The sequence below is a fragment of the Lepidochelys kempii genome, chromosome 10 (assembly GCF_965140265.1).
Source record: "Lepidochelys kempii isolate rLepKem1 chromosome 10, rLepKem1.hap2, whole genome shotgun sequence".
Lineage (NCBI taxonomy): Eukaryota > Metazoa > Chordata > Testudines > Cheloniidae > Lepidochelys > Lepidochelys kempii.
This window is the reverse complement of record NC_133265.1, coordinates 81068781-81089171: the sequence shown is the minus strand read 5'-3', so window position 1 is coordinate 81089171 and position 20391 is coordinate 81068781.

The following is a 20391-nucleotide window of genomic DNA, read 5'->3' as shown; positions in this document are numbered from 1 at the left end:
GGACTATGTGATAGACGGTCACATTACATCAAAAATCACAATATTCAGGTTACTCCCAGTCCCAAAGGATAGTCACTTACACCAGGTCAATTGAACTCAGATCTCAAACCAAAGAAAGTTATAGCCAACCTTGTAATCAGCTAACTAAAGAAAAGAAATGAAAGTTGTTTTCAAGGTTAAATACAGGAAACACACACAAATGAGTTACAGTCTTAGATTTAAAAAGATAATATAAGCTTCTATGATAAGCAGCTCTATACCTCATTTAGGGCTGACCCAGGCCAAGCAGCATGAGGATCTCTTTATTATGTTTAGGAATCTTTGCCCCTCAGAGTCCAGACAGCAAAAAGATCCTAGTTTCTCCGTGCCATGGATTTTAACCCACCCCCCCACCCCAGAATTCAAGATGATGGGATGAGATTATGTGCAGGTTGCTCCTTCCTGGAGGGAGTGGGAAAAGGAATCAACAAGGTCTCTGTCCTTTGATGCTACACAATGTCTTGTTTGCCTTCAATGAAGAATCTTGTGTGAAGGACAAGCACTTTGTCTGAATTAATGCTTCTTCTCCTGTTTGGTGACTTACACAATTACAGAGGTTTACAATACAAACACTGAATATAACTTTATACCATGGTTACAGAAGTTTTAAGTGAGATCAGTATATGCAGCATCCTACACTATTCATAAGATCTAGACACCAAACACATTCTTACAACTCTAATATTTATCTTACCTGTGGGTTAGTGTTGTTAAGGCCAGACTGGTTTCCAGCTATGCGCTTTTCAGTGTTCAGTGAGGGCCTGGGCCTTGGCATGAGCTGGCACCTGGTCTGCCTGCATCACAGGACCAAGCAGCTGAGCTGCTAACTGCAATTGCTCTTTAAAAATCAGCTGTGCTACCAGAGGGGAGAAGGTTAGTAAAGGTCATACCTATATTTTTGAAAAGGGCACTTGAGTGATCTGGGGAATGTAAGACTATTGAGCTTTGCTTCTGTACCCAGTAAACTCATTGAAAAGACCACACAAAACAGAATTATAAAATATCTGGATAGCCATAATATGAGATATGATCTAACCGACATCATGGCTTCTGTGAAAAAAGAAATCATGCCTCACTAATCTAGTCACATTCTTTGAACAGGTCATCAAAATAGTGGGTAAAAACTGGTTGATTTGGATTGTCAGAAAGCCTCTGACAAAGTCCTTAACAAGAGGTTAATCAGGAAACTAAGTAGTCATGGGGTGAGAGAAAGCACTGTCACAGATCAGAAACTGGCTAAGAGGCAGAGAACAAAAGTAGGAATAAGCAATCTGTTTTTCCTTGGCAAAAACTTAACAGCAAAGTGCCACAAGGTTCTATTCCAGAACCAGTGTTGATTAATATCTTTTTAATTATCTGCAAAATGAGTCATTTATCTTAGAGAGGATACAAATAAGAATGGATAAGATAAAGATACACTAAATAATGAAGTTAGATTTTCACTCCTTTATAATGCAAAAACAAAGGGACATTAAATGAAATTGAGAGGTGGCAAACTGAAAACTGATAAGAGGAAACTTTTTCACAGAGAACAATTAACATGTGGAACTCATTGCCACATGATGTAATTGAGGCCAAGAGCTTAACAGACTTGAGGAAAGGATTGGACATTTCTATGGATAATAAAAATATCCAGAATTATAATAGTAAGGATTAAAAGTAACCAAGAGTTTTGGGAGTAGAAATCCTCATGCTTCAGGCATCAGTCAGCCACTAACTAATAGAGGTCAGGAAGAAACCTTCCTTGTAGGCAGGCTATGCCACAGCTGCCTTCCACATATATTATTGCGCCTTCAAAGCAGGTACTGGACACTGTCAGAGACAGGATAACTGACTAGATGGACTGCTGGTCTGGTGAAGTCTGGCAATCCCTTGTTTGAGAAGTACTAACATGGGCACAAGCTTTATTGTGGCCCAGGCCTGTCTTATAAATAAGAAGTAGCTCTTGTTAGCTGAGAAGGTAGTTTCGTTTCATAGAACACGTCTCTTCTTTCCCCCCTCATTTGCTCTTTTTTCCCCTTCCAGCCCCCGTTAAACTAGAGACCTATCAAAGGACTTTTCTTTACAAGTCTGTGGGGTTGAGGTTTTTTAAGTGACTCCCCCCACATCACCCCCATTGCTGGAAAAGAATTCCCAAAGGAGACCATGTTGCTTTGCAACAGGAGACAGTTTGAATTTGATTACATCTTAGTAAGTGAGAGTCTTCTACTGTAAAGCTTAATCTGACTTTCCCCTATACGTGAACCACTGCGATCCCTGGAAGTTTCCAGCCGGGGCACTTCTCTAATGAAAAAGTCAGGCTTGTTCGCTTAGGTCAAATATCCTGCATACAGTTTCTAATTTGGACCCCTGCTCTGGAAAACTTGATTAGGGCTGTGAAAATGAGTTTTTATTAGGGAGGACAGAGTTATTGCCAAGGGTTATTTTTCAAGGGAGTAGACCTAGTCCCAGCACTGTGCTATTCTGGATGCCCTGGCAATGGTTTATGGCAAATATGCAACCAAAGTCTGGCATGACTCATAATGTTTGCTTTGGATGAGTTGCCATGGGATTACAAACAAAGGGCTTGCTAACTTGGTGCATATATCAGTCCGCCTGGATTTTCTTTAATATTTTTGCATAGTTTTACACATTCATTTATTGCAGTTCCTGAACTCTATTCCAAAAAAGTCTCAGTACTAAAACACACAGAGACAACCACTAACCAAATAGGAGCACATTGGATCTGCTCACAGACACAGAGTACTCACCCATGGGTGCCAGGTTTGTATAATTTTTGGTGGTTCCCAGAATGGGCCCAAGCAGAGCCGTCCCATTCATAGGACAGACCAGGGCAACCACATCAAGCCCCACACTTTGCGGGGGGGGGGGGAGGGAGGGGAGGGGAAACAGGGTCCAGGACAGCCTAAGGAGTTAGCAGGGGGCTGGCACCAGCAGCAGTGAGCAGCCCAGCCCCTGCTCTGCCCCCTTCCTGCCCTCATTCTACCCCAACCCCACCTCTTTCCAGCTTCTACCCCCTGAGCAACACCAGGAGCTAGCAGGGCAGGACAGAGTGGGGTGGGGTGGAGCCAACTCAATCACTGTTACTAGCACCAGGCTACCCTGGATCCCATATCCCCCTGAAGCACTGCCCCCCCCCCCCCCAAGCATGATAAGCCCAAACATTGATGGAGCTGGGCCCATATTCCTAAATATTGATAGAGCATAGGCACCATAGGCCCATATAACTCACCAGCTATGTACTCACCCACTCTTAAAAGTCAAAATAAAACTCCTCAACAGATGCTTTTTCATGGAACTGGTGGTCAGCTCTCTCAGGGGAGTCTAGGAGTTTATGCTGTTTAGTGACCCTCCCAAGAGGGTGTGATGGGGTGTCCACCCCCACCCAAGGCAGAGCAAGTTAAGTTAGGTCAATTAACCTTATAGGCTGCACCTGGAGGAGAACCAGGGCTTAATAAAGCCTGATGGAAGATGACATTCAGCTGGAAAGGAGTATATTAGGTCTGCATAAAGGGATGAGAGCCTCATCTGGAGTACTGTGTCCAGTTTTGGGCCTCACACTACAAGAAGGATGTGGATAAATTAGAAAGAGTCCAATGAAGGGCAAACAAAAATGATTAGGGGTCTGGAACACATGACTTATGAGGAGAGGCTGAGGGAACTGGGATTGTTCATTCTGCAGAAGAGGAGAATGAGGGGGGATTTGATAGCTGCTTTCAACTACCTGAGAGGTGGTTCCAGAGAGGATGGTTCTAGACTATTCTCAGTGGTAGAAGAGGACAGGACAAGGAGTAATGGTCTCAAGTTGCAGTGGGGGAGGTTTAGGTTGGATATTAGGAAAAACTTTTTCACTAGGAGGGTGGTGAAACACTAGAATGCATTGCCTAGGGAGGTGGTGGAATCTCCTTCCTTAGAAGTTTTTAAGGTCAGGCTTGACAAAGCCCTGGCTGGGATGATTTAATTGGGGATTGGTCCTGCTTTTGAGCAGGGGGTTGGGCTAGATGACTTTCTGAGGTCCCTTCCAACCCTGATATTCTATGATTCTATAAAGCTGAGACCAGAAGGGAGCTACAGTGGAAGGAGTGTGTGGTTATTTCCTGTGCTGGGTGATAGGTGGTTTGTGTGGGGGTTAGGGAATTTGCCAAGAAGTGAGAGAGGGGATGCCAGTCTACGGTTACTCCCTAGGAGGAGGGAGTACGGGGTGCAGAAAATAGGGAAGGAAGTGGGAAGGAGTCTAGGGAAATAGCATGGGATCTGGAAGCGAGCAGATCATAGCTGCTGCACGTAAGGTCCTTGGGCTGAAACCCAGAGTAATGGGCAGGCCTAGGTTCCCTTACCAGCCACTGGAAAAGTAGCCCAGGACCTGGTCTTGGATGGAATACTGTCTGGAATAGCGTGTGGGCAGCTGATCTCATGGAATTTTAATACCCCAGAGGCGGAGGACTGTACAGGGCCCTGGCCAGAGGGCTGAGTCACAGAGTACTGAGAGTCCCAGGGAGCAAGGGGGGATGTGGTGTGAGTGACTGTCAGAAGGGGGTGTCAGATCTGACTGGTGCTAATCCCAAGATGTGGCCCCAAGGAGGCACCCCACTGGGGAGCAAACCCAGTGACAGGGGCTTTATGTCTACATAGCAAGTAGTCACAGACTAAAATAAGCCAGGAATGTATGGGGGAAATGTGCAATGATTGGCAGGCTTGACAGTAAATGGAGTGCTCAGCAAAGGGGATGGACTGACAGTCCTAGGGACTGAAGGCTTCCATTTATCCCAGAGCATAGGCAGGAATGGTGCAAACTTCCCCACGCTCCCCCATCATTGTACCTCAGCCCTGTCCTAGAGAGACCACCCTGAGGATCAGGATCCTGCTGACAGCCTGCAGGGGCCAGCTAGTGCCAACAAAAACCCAGTTTCCCCATCTACTGCCTCAGCCTAAAGAGACACCCACCAGAGTGGAGTCACCAGAGAGAGACCTGTGGGATGGGGATTAACGAGACCATTCCTGCCCTCAGACGGTTCATGGTGCTGGCTGCACAAGCATCCTTCTTGGTGCCACCAGGTGAACAAACGTTAAGCACCTTCAGCTCCGAGAGACAACCACCGCTGGAAGAAAGGCACAGCCGAGAGCTGGACTGCAAGTAACAACGCACCAATTAACCTCTTCAAGCAATCTTCTGTCCTCACCACCCGAGATCTGGGCAAGCACCTGTTTGAAGCAGCAGCCCCTAGAACATGGTATGACTGGGGGCAGGTCCTAGCAATTTAAAAAAAAAAAAATTGCTCCACAGGTTTCTTGTGGCTGGGAGTCTGCTTGTATTTTAGCAGTGATAGACCAAAGCAGGGGGGTTAGATCCAGGTTAGGGTTTGATGCTGCAGTTTGGTCCAAGGCTGAATCAGGGTTTGGAGTGAGAATGGACAGTGCGGGGCCTTCTCCAGGCTCCCCACTCTGACAGGCTGCTTTGGGGTTGGCTCCCAGCTGGAACCTACTCCTGCCTGTAATCTGTGACCCCTCCCATCCTCTCCTGTCCCAGCAGCACCCTCCCCCAGCAAAGTCATGCTATTCCCCACCTGCTCTTCTCTGCCCTGTCATGCAGTCTATTGCTGGCTGTCCCCGATTCCCCTCTCAGCCTCCCTGAAGTCTGCCACTCTCACACCTACCTAATCCCTTTTCACCCTCCCTCTCAAAACCTGTTGACCCTGCTTTCCCTCCCCAACACCGAGCCAGGTCTGCCTGGAAATATCAGGGAACCAGACGTTGCCATTTGATTGGTTTCATGCACACAGCAGACATTGCTAAGTGAGAATGTACAGGCCTGTAGGAGGGGAGTGACAATCCGCTCATCATTCAATCCATACGTATCTGGGGGGACCCCTGCGATTGGTGAGAAATAGGTCTGCAGACAATGAGCAAAGCCTGTTAGATGCATGATTGCGGAATAGGCTGTAAACAGAAATACATTCCACATGGCACGCATCCTTTATCGACTGTGTGAGCACAAGCCTGGTCTGGTTTGACAAGCAGAAAGAAGATGCGTTTCTCCATTCAGTTTGGGAGGAAAGGCATCTAGTGGCTGACCTGAAAGATACACACAGCCTGCCACCGTGGGGCCAGCAGCTGCTCCTTCTTTAAATGCCACAAATTTACTTTCCACTGTCATAAACTTGCTGAGGGGAGTCTGAACTTGTTCACTTAGCTTTTCTTTATGCCCAGTGTCTTCACTAGCACAGGAACCATCAGGCTTCTCTTTATAGCTATACTGTAAAGCCCCAAGATGCTCTGATTTCACACCCTATCTGGCTATGGCTTTTTTCCAGTATTGGTAATTAATGTGTGTCCATCCGTTTGCAATGCAGGATCAAGTTGGCTGTTCAGGGGGAGGGAGGCCTAGCAGTTAGAGCAAGTCAACCCCTTGCCCTAGCCTTTAAAAACAAAAAACAAAAGCTATTTTTAAAGCAAGTGATTTGCTTGGGTACAGAAATGTACCCAATTCCATATGCTGTGCAGTTGCATTTACATAGCCAGTTGTGCAATCAAGTCCTCACCTGCCATGAGCCTATCCACACACAGACTTGCACCAATTTTACTAACCCCATGCAAAGATCTGTATGGATGCTCTTGTTTCAGTTTAAGTGCAGGTTGAGTTGAAACCTACTCCAAATCAGTTTAAGCTAAACTGAAGCAAGGGTGGCCATGTGGCCTTCTGCACAAATTTAACTCAACTGGTTTAAAGCGACAACTTAAATTAAGCCAGTATAACTCTGCATATAATTAGCCCTACATATACTCAGTCTTCTACGAACCCTAGATGGGTTATATTTTAGGAAGGTCCAAATGCTGAGGGACTAGTCACTGGCATTTCTGCTTGAGTAAGGACCCCAAAACTTGACACAATGATCAATTAACTCAAAAGATTCTTGTACCTCTCTGTCAGAGCTGGAAGCTCTGGTCAAGTTGCCAATTGCTGTTCTCTACACCACGTCAGGTTTACTTGAACCCACTGAAGTAAAGGTGAGTCTCAGAACAAAGCTAGCCAGTCTCAAGCTTTCTGGATCACAGTAGTTTTACCTGAGTGCGTGGGACCGGAAGATCTTGTATGGGACCAGCTGTTACAAGTTTCATTAGGAAACTAAACCCAAGCTACACAACTCCATCCGGTGAGAGACAGCAAGTAGTTACACTGCACAGAAAGTTCTGCAGAAATGCTCTGCTGATCTCATTTCTACATTGAAACCCAAAGCTGGCTGAGTTGCATAAAATATTTTCATTTGCAAAAGTTGGCGCAGCTAGTTGGAAACTTTAAAGAGGAGGGGGGGAGTGTAGTGGTAGCCATGTTGGTCCCAGGATATTAGAGAGACAAGATGGGTGAGGTAATCTTTTTATTAGACCAACTTCTGTTAGAGAGAGAGAGAGAGAGAGACAAATTTTGGAGCCAAGAAGAGCTCTGTGGGGCTCAAAAACTTCTCTTTCATCAACAGAAGTTAGTCCAATAAAATACATTAACTCACCCTGTGTATGTGGTTCTGTACACCACAGACTGGGCCCACAATTCAAGACATGCAAATCCAAATAGACATGGTTCAGCTAAACTGGTTTCTAATGTCTACTTAGGCTGTAAGCTCCTTGGGGTTGGGAACATCCTTTTGTTCTGTTCGTACAACACCTAGCACAATGGGATCCTGGTGATGGCTGGGGCTTCTAGCTGCTACTGTCATACAAATAAATAATAAACCCACCACAACAATGTGGCAGCCCTACTTAGGAACATGGTCTCTTATCTTCTGGTCTTCTGTGAAGAGGGTCTAAGTGTCCTACAGTTTGTCCTGCATGTAAGAATAGGAGATTGCTCTTGCTGCACAGAATATGGGACACAGCCCAGGATTGCTGCCATGCTGAATAAGGGGGGCAATCCCTGCACAACATCCCTGTTCTACTGCAAACTGAATAAACTGTCACAAAACCCACAGCACTTCCTTTTCCTGAGCTGGTTTCCTTTGTTTCTAGTATTAGTCTTGGTTTACACAGAGTGCAAGATATTCAGTGGAGGGAACATGGCTCTGTGTTTGTAAAGCACTGTATAAAAAGAATAGTGACCAATTGCCTTCAGCGGTCAGTGCCACTCCAGGAAATGGGGTCCCTTTGTCCTGTAGACTCAGGGAGAGTGAAACTGGATTATTCTCTCATGGAAAATGCAGCCCTTCAGCCCCAGTATCCTATTCATGTTCAGGCTGAGGCCTTTAGCCACCAGTGGCTTAGTGCCAAGATCACATTCCCCTGCCTGGACTCTTACATATAACTCAAGAATCAGAGCACTGTTGAAGTCTATTTTAAAACAGACACCCCAAATATCTAATCTAGCATTTACTGTATTTGTGACTGTCCAGGCTCCACGTCCTAACCAATCCTCATTACAGCTCCATGCCCTTTGCAAACAAATGAGAAAGTCTTCTTTCTGGCTAACACCACGGTATAATTTTGGCTGACTGAATTTTACTCTTTCCTCTGCCTTCCCAGAGTGCCATCAAAATCCCATTCTAACAGTTAAATTTTCAAAAGTTCCTGTGTGACTTAGGAACCCAAGATCTACTTTCAAAGTGACTTAGGTGCCTAACTTCCATTGACTTTCACTGAGGCTCCTATATGCCTAAATCCCATTTTCAAAACCAACTTAGGAGCCTAAGTGACTTTGGGACTCTTGAGCTAGTGTAAAAATTGCTCCAATATCTAATTCCTAAAGTGATTGACAAGTGTTGACTCAGTAACCTGCATCCAAACTGGACAGATCCATTCAGTGACTCAACAAAAGCAAAAATACCAAACAAAAAATGATTATGTTTTTTTTTTTAAAAGAAAAGTTTTCTTGGGATACTTTTGTCTTTAATCCCTTGGACTTTCCAAAGAATTTGTTTCTTGACGACACAGCAGGTGGGATCTGAAGAATTCCTGTAACAGAAAAGGAGGCTATTAAAATATTTTATTCATACCTCCCTAGCATGCACCTCATATACAAATGTGTCAAATAAATAGTGCTCTAGGGACTTTGGGTAACTATGGTAGATGCTGTTTGATTTCTTTAGCAAACTTATCAGGCTTCTTCAGTTACTGAGAAGTTATTGGCAAAAGTATAAATTAATTGTTTAACAAGCCCAAAAACATTTGAGCTCTATCTCCTGTTAGTGCAAGCCCCAAAACTAAGCTACATATGCCAGGGAAACCTCCCCCAGCCCATTGAGCAACTGGTCTACCAGCCTTGGGAGGTAGCCAGGGCCTCCTTGGGGCTGAAAGGTAGAACCAAGAACTCTAAGCAGCTTACTGGGAAGGCAAACGCTGATGTGGGCCAGGCATCCGAGGCCACGTCCACATGCCAGCACTGCTCCGGCGTTGCTGCTGTGACGCTGCAGTGCCACAGTGTGGACGCATCCAACATTGATGGAAAGGGCTTTTCCTGCCAACATAGTTAATCCACCTCCCGCAGGAGGTGGCGAAGTTGATGGAAGACTCCTTCCATCAACATAAGCTTTTGTGAGCTACAGCTCACGGAGTGATGCTCAAATAAATTGGTTCGTCTCTAAGGTGCCACTAGTCCTCCTTTTCTTTTTGCGAAGACGGACTAACACGGCTGCTCCTCTGAAACCTGTCCGTGTGGGTTAGGATTGGCTTACTAGTCTTACACAGGGCATGCAATTTTCACAGCCCTGAGTGATCTAGCTAGATCGAGCTAGTTTTTAGGTGTACCAGCCCTGAGTGCAAAGTTACCTACCAATAATGGTTAGTGAGGTCAGCTGTGGTTAGTAATTGCCCCCCAAACATGGCCAGTATCTCGGGCATTCTAAGCATGGGGTATGCCTCTGACCCGGTAATAATACTGAGCTTTCTGTAATCCACACGGACTCTAACTGACCCATCCTCCTTAGGTACCCCTACTACAGGGAATGCTCATGGACCATTTGGCTGTTGAATCCCCCTTAATTCCAGCATGTCAGCAATTTCTTACTCTGGGTTGTTTTCCTGGGAACCCTGACGGGTGAGCTTTTAATCGGGGCTTTAGGTCCCATCTCCATCAGGTGGACAGCAAGTGAGGTGCATCCAACCCTACTGGAAAACACCTGTTGAGGACCCTCGGCTTGCTGTGTGGGGATTCAGTGATCAGAGGCCAGGGCGGGAGGGCTGGTCCCCGTTTCTGCTGTCAGATCGATCTAGGGATCCTGTCCTTCATCCTCCCAGTGCCTGCACTAGCTAGAGTCATTCACAGGATACGCTCAGTGCCTGTCGAGCAATTAAACAGCTCCACCACATCGTTCCCCTCGTCAAGCTGAGGATTTGAAAGGCCCTTCCCAGGCAGCTGGGAGTTTACTCCTTCGCACTGGAAGGAGTGCCAGCACTCGGTCCCCCAAACCATATGTCGGGGTGATCAGACCAGATTTCTTGTTTCCCCTGAGCTCTAGCTAAATTCTCTCAGGCAAACCCAGGAGCTCAGTGAGTTTACCCAAACTCTCCCCTATGGGCTCTTCTTCAGGAGAGGTTATCCCTTCCTGTATTAGGTCCAGGGCGGCCCTGTGTGCTCCACCCCTAGAGCAGTTCAAAAAGGGAGACTTTGTGGATTCCTAAGGAACCTTCCAGTTGGCAAACAGCAGATCTGTTAAACGTTTATCCCAGTCACTAGGGTGTTGGTCCCCAAAAGCTTTCAACCTTGTTTTAAGGGTTCTATTAAATTGCTCAACTGGCCCATTTGTGGGGGGTGGGAGGTAGAAAGACAATAGGAAGTGTTGAACCCCCATGTTTCTCCTACAGTCCCTCATGAAGAGCAGACAGAGTCTGACCCCCTGATCAATCAAAACCTCACAGGAAAACCCTACCCAGCTGACCAGGCTAGTAAGGTGCTGGCCACCTTGTCTGCCTCTATAAAAGAGGGAGCCACTGCTCGTGGGCATCGTGTGTTGTACTCTACCACCACTAGAAAACACTTGTCCCTGTTTGTGGGGTCCTTTAGCAAAGTTACCCAATGTCCACAGTGACCCTCTGAAAGGAAAAGGAGGACTTGTGGCACCTTAGAGAGACTAACCAATTTATTTGAGCGTAAGCTTTCGTGAGCTACAGCTCACTTCATTGGATGCATACTGTGGAAAGTACAGAAGATTTTTTTATACACACAAAGCATGAAAAAAATGGGTGTTTACCACTACAAAAGGTTCTCTCCCCCACCCCACTCTCCTGCTGGTAATAGCTTATCTAAAGTGACCACTCTCCTTACAATGTGTATGATAATCAAGTTAAAAGGCTTCCTCTATGATGGGAAAGGAATAGGGGCAGCCTTGCCCTATCCCAGCCCTTTCCCATCCTCTGACAGGGATCAGAGGATTTTCTCACGGCCTCAAAATCCTGAGGCCTGTAGACATTCTGGAGTAAGCGCTATATTCCCATGGGTCCTGAGAAGGGTAGAGCAGGGGTCAGGGTTAGTAGCCTAAGACAGTACTTTCGTGGTACTACCACTTGTCTCCATGTGCCCAATGGCTCAACTTTCCCAGAGAAGCCTCTCCAAGCCCCTCCTATCAGGGGGCTGCCAGGGGGTCTGCCGCAGCCCTAGGTTTTTCCAGAGAGGGATCATCCAGTTGCTCAAGTTTGAATTTCCAAAAAAGGAGCTGGGGGTGAGGGGGTCTCAGCTGAGCCTGGTCACTAGGGCCCACTTCCCCCAGCCGCTATCAGCGGGGACTTCTCTATACAGTCCACGGGAGCAAGCCACCCAGAGTGTTGACATGCTGGGGTGCAGCTAGCGCCCTAAAAAGAGCTGTGCAGGCAGCATGTTGAAGTTGTGGCTGAGGCTGGAGCTCAGGCTCTGAAGGGGGCCCAAACAAGGAAGCTGGGGAGCCAATATATTTATTGACACAAGGCAACACACTGCCTCGTGCTAGAAGGTCAGGTCCAGGTGGCAGAGACCTGCACTCCCAACACCAGAACCTGGTGGTCCAGTCAATAACCCTGACTGTGTCAGATCCCAAAAGGGAATTAGTTAAACGCTGGTGGATAGGGAAAAGGCCCACGGATGGAGGGACACGGACGCCCAAGTAATGCTGGTGTGCCCAAGGTAAGTGGACTCCTTGAGGATCATCCCTGACAGATTGACCCATTCAGAGAATAATGGGACCCCCTTTCTAAGTCCCGCTGGCTCAAGTCCATCTGAAATGGGATGACCATCAGGGGTCTGTGGGTTTTGGGAGTGGACCCCAATGACGTCCCACTGTCTTGCTGTGACATGACCTAGCGTCCTGCACACAGGACACTTTCTCGAAATCAAAAAAACAAACAGCTTCTGCCCTTGGCTGTGACCCTAAACTGCAAGCAGCCAGGCTGCAAAGCAGCTGGGAGTGGCTGCCTGACAGCGAGTGCACAGCTGGGGGCCATGCGGAGCCCAGACACATCTGGACAGCCCACAGGCAGCCTGGAGCTTGCAGAACTCACACGGGCATGCAATAAAGAGCTCGTTTGCCATTTGTAAAAACAAAACATAGTGATTTTCTTCATTCCAAGTTTCCTTTAACTGTATTTTAAAAATATAAATGGACTAATCAAAACAAAAATGTTTCTATTTTATCAAATAGAAAAATGTTCCATTTATCTCCTTTTTTAAGCCTTTAGTTCTCCAAAGGAATTCCAAAAAGTTTTGGTTTGACCTGAAATGGATTCTCCTCCCACCCCCATTTTTCAGACTAACCAGTGAACCAAAATAATAATAATCCATTAATCACACATCTCTAGTTCTAGGGATGGTGTCTGAGCACCAGCAGCTGAGGACATGGCTCATGTGATCACAAATTAGCAGCAAGGTGAAGTCTTGAGACATTTGCTATTAAATGTGAAAGAGTTTGGGAACTCCTGACCTCCAGGCATTAAACTGATACATAAGTTCCCAAGTCAAAAGCTCCTCCAAAACAAACACACCATAGAAAGTTGAAAAGCAATCTAGGAGCCCTCCAAAAAGGAGTGTCCAGGAGGGGTATTGGTGATGCTTCTCTGGCTACTCAGAACCGTGAGTGATCTTGTTCCCCCCTTCCTCCAGTGGGAGGGAGTTTTGCTCATGATAACTGGTGGTAGGTCCCCAACACCAGCAGCCTTTCAGGCACTCAAGCAGTCTCCTCCAGGCTATGCCAGCCTTGTCTTTGCCTTGCTGATTCAGAAGCAGTGCACCCCAGTCCCCTTGAAACAGTCCCCTATGATAACCTGCCCCTGACACTGGCTACTCACAGAAATCCCAGATCCCCTGCCCCAGAGGAGCAGTGTACCCCCAGATTCACCTTAAATCACCACCCCTGTGTAACATACAGAACTTGTAAAAAAACAAGAGAAGGGTTATTTAAAACAGAGCAGAAATTCACCTAAAAATAAGAGTGGTGGAAACAAATAGTTTCCCAACAAAATAAAATGTAAACTAGGGCCTACACTTTCCTAACTGATCAAGTAAGTTTCCCTGCCAAAATTCAGTCTGTTGCAAAGTTGGCTGGATTCACAGGAAACAGAATCTAAACTTCTAAGAAGCCACCACAAGACGTTTCCTCAGCAAATGGATCCAGAGTGCATCGCATTGCTCTGTGTTATACTGAAATGGTCTTTTTGCCCTATTCATAGGCAAGGTGACTCCCTGTCTACTGTAATGTTTCAAGGGGGTTTGATTGTTGCAGTTTTCTCTGGTGATTTTCCATGGCTAGTCTTGGGATCTAGCAAAGCTGGACAATTGAGCCCTGCATTACAACAGCAGCTAACTAGGGATGAGTGACAACTCCCTCCTCCTGGAATGGGCCATCACAGACATCATCCCCCGGTTACTAACTTTTACTCCAAGACCATAAAAAATACTTTCAGTAGAATTTCATTATTCCTTAAATATCACTCGTATACACACCTTGCAATGATTGAGTCTCGATAAGCCATGAGCTTTCTGTAGATATCTATAATGGGTAACATGAGGTAAGTACCCTGCAAGGCACATTTGGTGTAGCGAGTTTCTCAGGCCTGAGACCAGAGTGGCTTGAAAAGAACCAAGGAGCCCTTGCCAAGGCATCTCTGTCACAGTGTTGTAAATCATTCTACTCACTGCCATAGTATTCACTGGCATCAGGACATCTCTAGTGCCCCAGGTAGCTCACTCCTTTGGCCCTCTAATCAGTGTTTAATTTGTGCCAGGGCTTGCCAGGGCTGAGCCCTGGCTTCTCTAGGTTTGGCAGTTCATAGCCCTGACACCTCTAGGCTTGGCGCACCAGTTATGAAAGTAAAAAATTTGCTTAAGCCCCAGCCCCTCTGCCATTACAAATTAAGTACTGCCTGGTCACAATCTTCAATCCTTTTCCAGGGTGACCAGAGTCCAACTGAATCCAAACATCTAAACCAATTGGTCTTCTGCCCCTCTTCAGCTACACCAACGTTCCTTCTTCCCAGCAGGACCCCAACTGCCTCCCCATCCCAAGGGCCCCAACAGCTTCTCCCAGGGGTCTCCCTGCTTCTTACAGGCCCGATCTCAGCACCTACTCCCTGAGGGTCCTCTTCAGCCTACCTTCACCAGACTCCTCCCAGACAGAGAGAACTCTCTGTCCCCTCCCTGAGGGCATTCTCTTCTCTTCTCTTCTCTCCCTGTGTAGGCCTCTCTGAGCCTCCCACAGCTGAGGTCACTAATAGTAATTGAGCCACCAGATCAGGATCAGCTGGGCATAGCTGCTGCTCACCTTAGAGGGCTAGCCAACCTGTGATGTGTTCTGGGGAAGGCAGGCCTTAGGACTAGTGAGACTGTGGTAAGAGAAGAGAACACAGCCTTAGCACAAGGACACCCAAGTTACCCAGCAATTTGCCAGGAACCTGACGGTTACATCTAATGGAGTAGATCGCCACTGGTCTTTATCCTTAATCTGGAGCTGCTGCCCACAGACCCCTCCAGCATGCAAAGTTAAGTCTTGATCTGAGCAGAGAGAGATCGGTCCAGCTCTGCAAAGGAATTTAGGTCCCTAACTTCCATTGAGAGCACTGGAAGTCTGGAGCCTTAATAGTTTTGTGGGTCCGGGCCCTAGTCCCATCTCGTCTCTTCATTTCATTCATTCCAGGTAGAAAACACTGGGCGAAGCGTTGTGCGCTGCCCCCTCCATGAGCCACCTGCACCCCCATGTGAAACACAAGCAGGCCCACTGGGTGCCCCCACATTCAGCCCAGATTAGGCCACCCCCACCCTAACCAAACTATTTCCTCCCTTTCACCAGCTGCTGAAGTGTTGTGGTTGAGCCTCCTGAGTTAAACTCCCAAAAATTTCTCACCAAAGGTCCTAGGGTGTGGAACTCCCTGTCACTGGAAATCAGGACAGGGCCCAGCTGTGCAGATACACAATGGCCTGAAATCACCAGAGTGATCTGAGGGTGCAGAAGGAGCCACAAAAATGATTCAAGGACTGGAGGAAATGCCTTATAGTGAGACTTAAGCGAGCTCAATCCATTTAACACATCCAAAAGCAAACAGAGAGGACTTTATTTCAGTGTGTGTCCACTGACCTTCATGGGGAGACATAGTACTAAAGGGCTCTCCAGTCTAGCAGAGAAAGGCATAACCACCACCTACTCAAAGGTAAAGCCAGACCAATTCAAATGAGAAATTAGGGCAGAAATTGTTCACAGCCAGGGTGATTAGTTCTTGGAACCAGCTACCAGCAGTGCAAGTAAGTTGGTACAGTCAGGTACGCCATACCATTATGACATTTATTGACGGTACGCCGTACCTGAAAGGCACATTTTCAAGAATGAATTGTAGAGCCCTGCGCGGATACAATTTTATACCCATGGATGGGGACAGCCACAAATAGAAATCTGTATCCACTGAACCCCAGGGCTCTCCCAGGAACTGCAGCGGTGTAAAGAGCAGAACATGGGGCTGCCGCCCCCAGCCCTGTCCCCCCGTGGGGCTGTTCAGACTGCAGCCAGGAGATGCAGATGCGTGGAAGGGCGAGGGGTGGCCGGTACAGCTGTGGGGGAGGAGCTGCTGATGCTGGCTCCTGGGAGTGGTGGCCCCACATTCTGCTCCTTTCACCGCTGCGGTTCCTGGGAGAGCCCTCAGCTCAGCAGATCATTTTTATCTGCTGATATCCTCATCCTCAGGTGTACGGTTGTATCCATGCAGGGCTCTAGTCAGAGAACTTTTTTGAGGTGGGGGTGGGGAGGGTTGGTACCATACTGGTAAGAGTTAAAATCCACTTGCTCCACTGCCAGCTACCCAGGGGGGTGGTGGATTCTCCAGCTCTTGTATTTGGCTAAAGCATCTCTTCTATGAAGGCATCCAAGTTTCAGGAATTTAGACTAGATGATCTAATAGTCCCTTCTGGCATTAAGACTATGCATCCACTCAGCCCACCTGGCACAGAAACCAGAACAAGAGAAGGGGAGGTGTTTAAGTCCTAATCTTGTCAAAGCTCAGTGTGATCTTCACATGTATTCGTGCTGAATTGCTGTGGGGACAGGCACCTTAGAAAGAGGGGTGGGTCCTGGTATTTAAAGGGCATATGCCTGGCCTCTGATCTTGCCACTACCTTGGTGCCTGTGAATAATTGCAGGCATAATTCAAAGCATTTAAATATCCATCGACCTGACTGCACCCACAACAAGCAGTTCAGAGGAGGGTGTCTATTTGATGTTGTCAGCAGTAAGAAGTAAGCTAAAAAGTTGTTTTACAGTTAAAGTCCAAAGCAGTCTCAGCCCTGTCGCTGGGAACAATCACATATACTTCCCACAAACCAACAGCCATGCATGCTATAGAGAAATGGCACTTAAGAAGTCTGGGCAAGACCGGAGGTGCAGTGTTCAGCTCATTGAAACGGTCCACCATTGGCTTAAAAGAACAACTCCATCGCTAAAGCTAACAGGCCTTCTGCTTTCCATAATCTAGACTTCGCCACAGAGTCCAATACAGACACTCCAGGCTGTTTCTGTTTTAATTATTTCAAAACCCTAACTGGCTGTTTATTTTCAGGGACTATTTTCTGCATTCAACTATTTTAAGAGTCAAAAAAAATTGAAGCCTTTCCTTCATTCTGCTGCTAAAGTTTAATTCACTCTAATTATTTCGTATTACATAGACTAGAATAGTTTCATAATTTCTAGTATATTAAGCACTTAATATGTTGTGTCATTTGAAGTCGCATATTAAATTCAGCAAAGTACATTTTAATGAGAGTTAAGCGGTGTGAAAGTATTAATACCACATAATAGTTCATTTTTGAGCTCAGATATTTGTTAAGTCTTACCACTACATACAACTACAGTATAAACAGGTGACTATGTTTATTCTCCGGTCATATCACTTTCAAGAGGGCCTGTTGTGATGAATGTAGAACGCAGTCCTGTGGAAGAGGTTCGTGAAGGATTCATTGCTGACGGCTGGAAGGTAGAGTTGCTTGAGAAAGCTTAGTTCCAGCCAAGACAATCATGGTGTTTCCGCCTTTTCATTTCTTTCACTCGTGGCCTACTTAGACCAAAAAACCTTCAGGCAGCGAGATCTTAATAAAACGTTAGTATTTAGAACTCTCCATCCACTGATCTCACACTGTGCAAAGGTGGTGAAGGATTCTCATCCACCTTTGATTTTGCAGAGGAGATAAGGGAGGCTCAGAGAGATCTGCTGACTTGCCTTAGGCCAGTGGTAGGAACAGACCCAGTTTCTCCCAGCTCCAGACTCAAATCAGTTAGGCCTCAGCTCATGTCTAAGCTGCCTCCCTATAGCATTAGAGCTCACCTCTCCCCAGGATCAGGGCAGGCTGGTATCCGGGTGGAAGACCGCATCCAAGGACACCTCAGTGCTACAGGAAGTGGTGCTGGTGACTCAGTGGCAGATTTTCCCAGCGCAGTGCTGCTGAGCCAAAGCCCCGGCATGGTGCGAGGGGGCAGTGTGCTGATGCAGGTGCTCTCTGCTGCCAGACACATCAAAAGCCAAGGCTTTCGGCATTCAACATCCCAAAGCACTTTTCATGCCCGAGTACGGGTGTCAGCCCCAGCCTTCTGGCCCAGCTCCAATTCCGTTAATTACATTCTGCCTAGTGGAGGGCCAGTCCGAAGGACAATAGCCAGTGGCTTCCAGGCAAAGCAAGCCCCAGGAGGTCTCAGATGCTCGCTGCCCAGCAAGCCGATCTATCCAGATGCTACAAGGCGGGGGAGGGAGAGAAGAAGGAGGAGATGAAACTCCAGTTGCTCCATCTCTCCCCTCAGGATGAGAGTTCACCTGACTGAGCTCCCTGTCCCCATGCCCGGCCTTTCCCAGTACCAGATTCTGCCCAATTGCTCACCACTTCACTGGAGAGGCAAAGCCCACAGGAATTTCTACAGGCCCAAGGTTGGAGTGACGACCCTGGGTAACCCACACACCTCCTGGGTGTGGTGTTCTGTCCCATCTAGTGGCACCAAGACCGCTTAGAGAGAGATAAGTGAGTCTGCTCTAAAGCTTAGCTAAGAGCCAGTTGGCTTTTAGCTCATGCAGTAGAGGCTCATGCACTAAGCTCCAGAGGTTCCAGGTTCGATCCCACCCACTGATGACAGGGTCTGTCAGCGTCACACCTGCACAGCCCCCAGTGCAAAGCGCCCCAGTGCATAGGGCCACACCTTGAAGGTATGATGCTCCTGCCCCCTCCCCACACCGTTCCTGCTCACAGGAAGAGAAATGCTGGCAGCGAAGTGGGGGAGGGAGTCCCTGAGAATCACATGCTGCAACTTCTCCCTTCAGCACTTAGGCCCTGGAGGGAGGCTCCTTCCAGCATGTGGGGGTCAGAGAAACTTCACACAGGCCCACCCACTGCTTCTAGAAGGCAGGGGAATTGGGGAGGGCCACTGTCACAGGGGCATGAGGGGGCTGCATGTCAAGTGGGCCACCTTCACTGGCCCAGTGCGGCATTGGTACACCCCATCAGACAATCAGCAGGACTCCCTTTTGGATCAAGCAATTACAGTTAGGGGAACAGGGCTCCTGGCAGGGCCCAATAAACATTCTGTCTAGGCTAGAGCCTCCTGGCTGGGGCAAACAATTGCAGCTGGACTTTGAGCCTCTGGGCAGGGTAAAGCCAACAAGTAGTCTGCAATCCCTGGGCAGGGCAAAGCAGACAAACAGACATGGCCCCTGAGCCTCCTGGCTAGGGCAGACAATAGCAGTTGGGGATTCAGACGCTCTAGGTAGGGCAGGGCAAATAATCAGTCTATGGCTGTAGCCCCCCCCAATAGCCACATCTAGTGGCAAGTTCCATGGGGGGGTGTTAAGGGAAACCCTGGCCCACCCTACTCCACCAGGTTCTAACCCAGGACCCTATGAAGCCAGGAAATTCCCAGTTAAGCGTTCAAGAATCAGCTTCTGATACATTTCCTGGGTCACTTCCTACCACACAGCTCATCTTGGGCATCTCCTCGGCTGGTAGCAGCTCAGCATCCCACTCAGTGTCTCCGGGATCACCTGGTCATCCGCAGCATGGTCCATCTCTGCCGGTGCCTTTGCAACACATCCTTCCTCCTCCTCAGCCAGCCCAGACTGGCCTGGGCTGCCTCCTTTTACCTGTCCCTTCCACCTGGAGCATGAGCAGCAGGGCTGAGGGGGCGTGGTCTCCTGGGCCCACAGGGATTGGTCAGGCCCCATTGGCCGAGTGTGGGGTTAGCACACCCTGTAAGAGGCACCAACAACTACCTGCAGTTTCATCTCACGCTCACTGCAGCGTTCACGGGGCCACTGCCCAAAGTGCCTGGACTACGGGCCAGAGCAGGGCTACCACCACAGTGCGCCAGCCAGGAATGAGCCAGCCTCATTGCATTTCACACAGACACGGTGGCTTCACGGACGCAAGATACCTGACCATCAATGCCTGCTGCTGCCCTGCCCCCCCAAAAACGCAGCTGTTCACACTGCTGGGTTCTCCACACCCACCCCCCAAGCCGTGGAAGCAGAAAAGGCCTCCTTGGTGGGGAAGGGTGGGTTCACCGACAGCTTCTGAGCAAATGGCTTAAATAATGGTATTGTCCGAATGCCGAACAAAACTATCCGTAGTACACCAGCAGCATCGGGGCTGGCGAGTACTTGGATGGGAAACCCACTCAGAGAGGAACTGGTGATGGAGTCATTAGCTGGAAGTTGGGGCGTTTCCCTGCAGGTCACTAAAGCACAACATTGCCAGCCCCAGCATTCAGAAATCATGACTCAGCCCCCGCCGCCCGCCGCCCCCCGCCCCCCAGAACCTCAGAACTTTAAAAAAATAATACGTTTGGGGTTCTTTTTCTTTCCCTTCTGGTTTTTGCGCTTTTCAGCCTCACTCCGGTTACATTTGCAAGTTTCCCTCCACAACCACAAGGGCGAGAAACTTTTTTTTTTTTT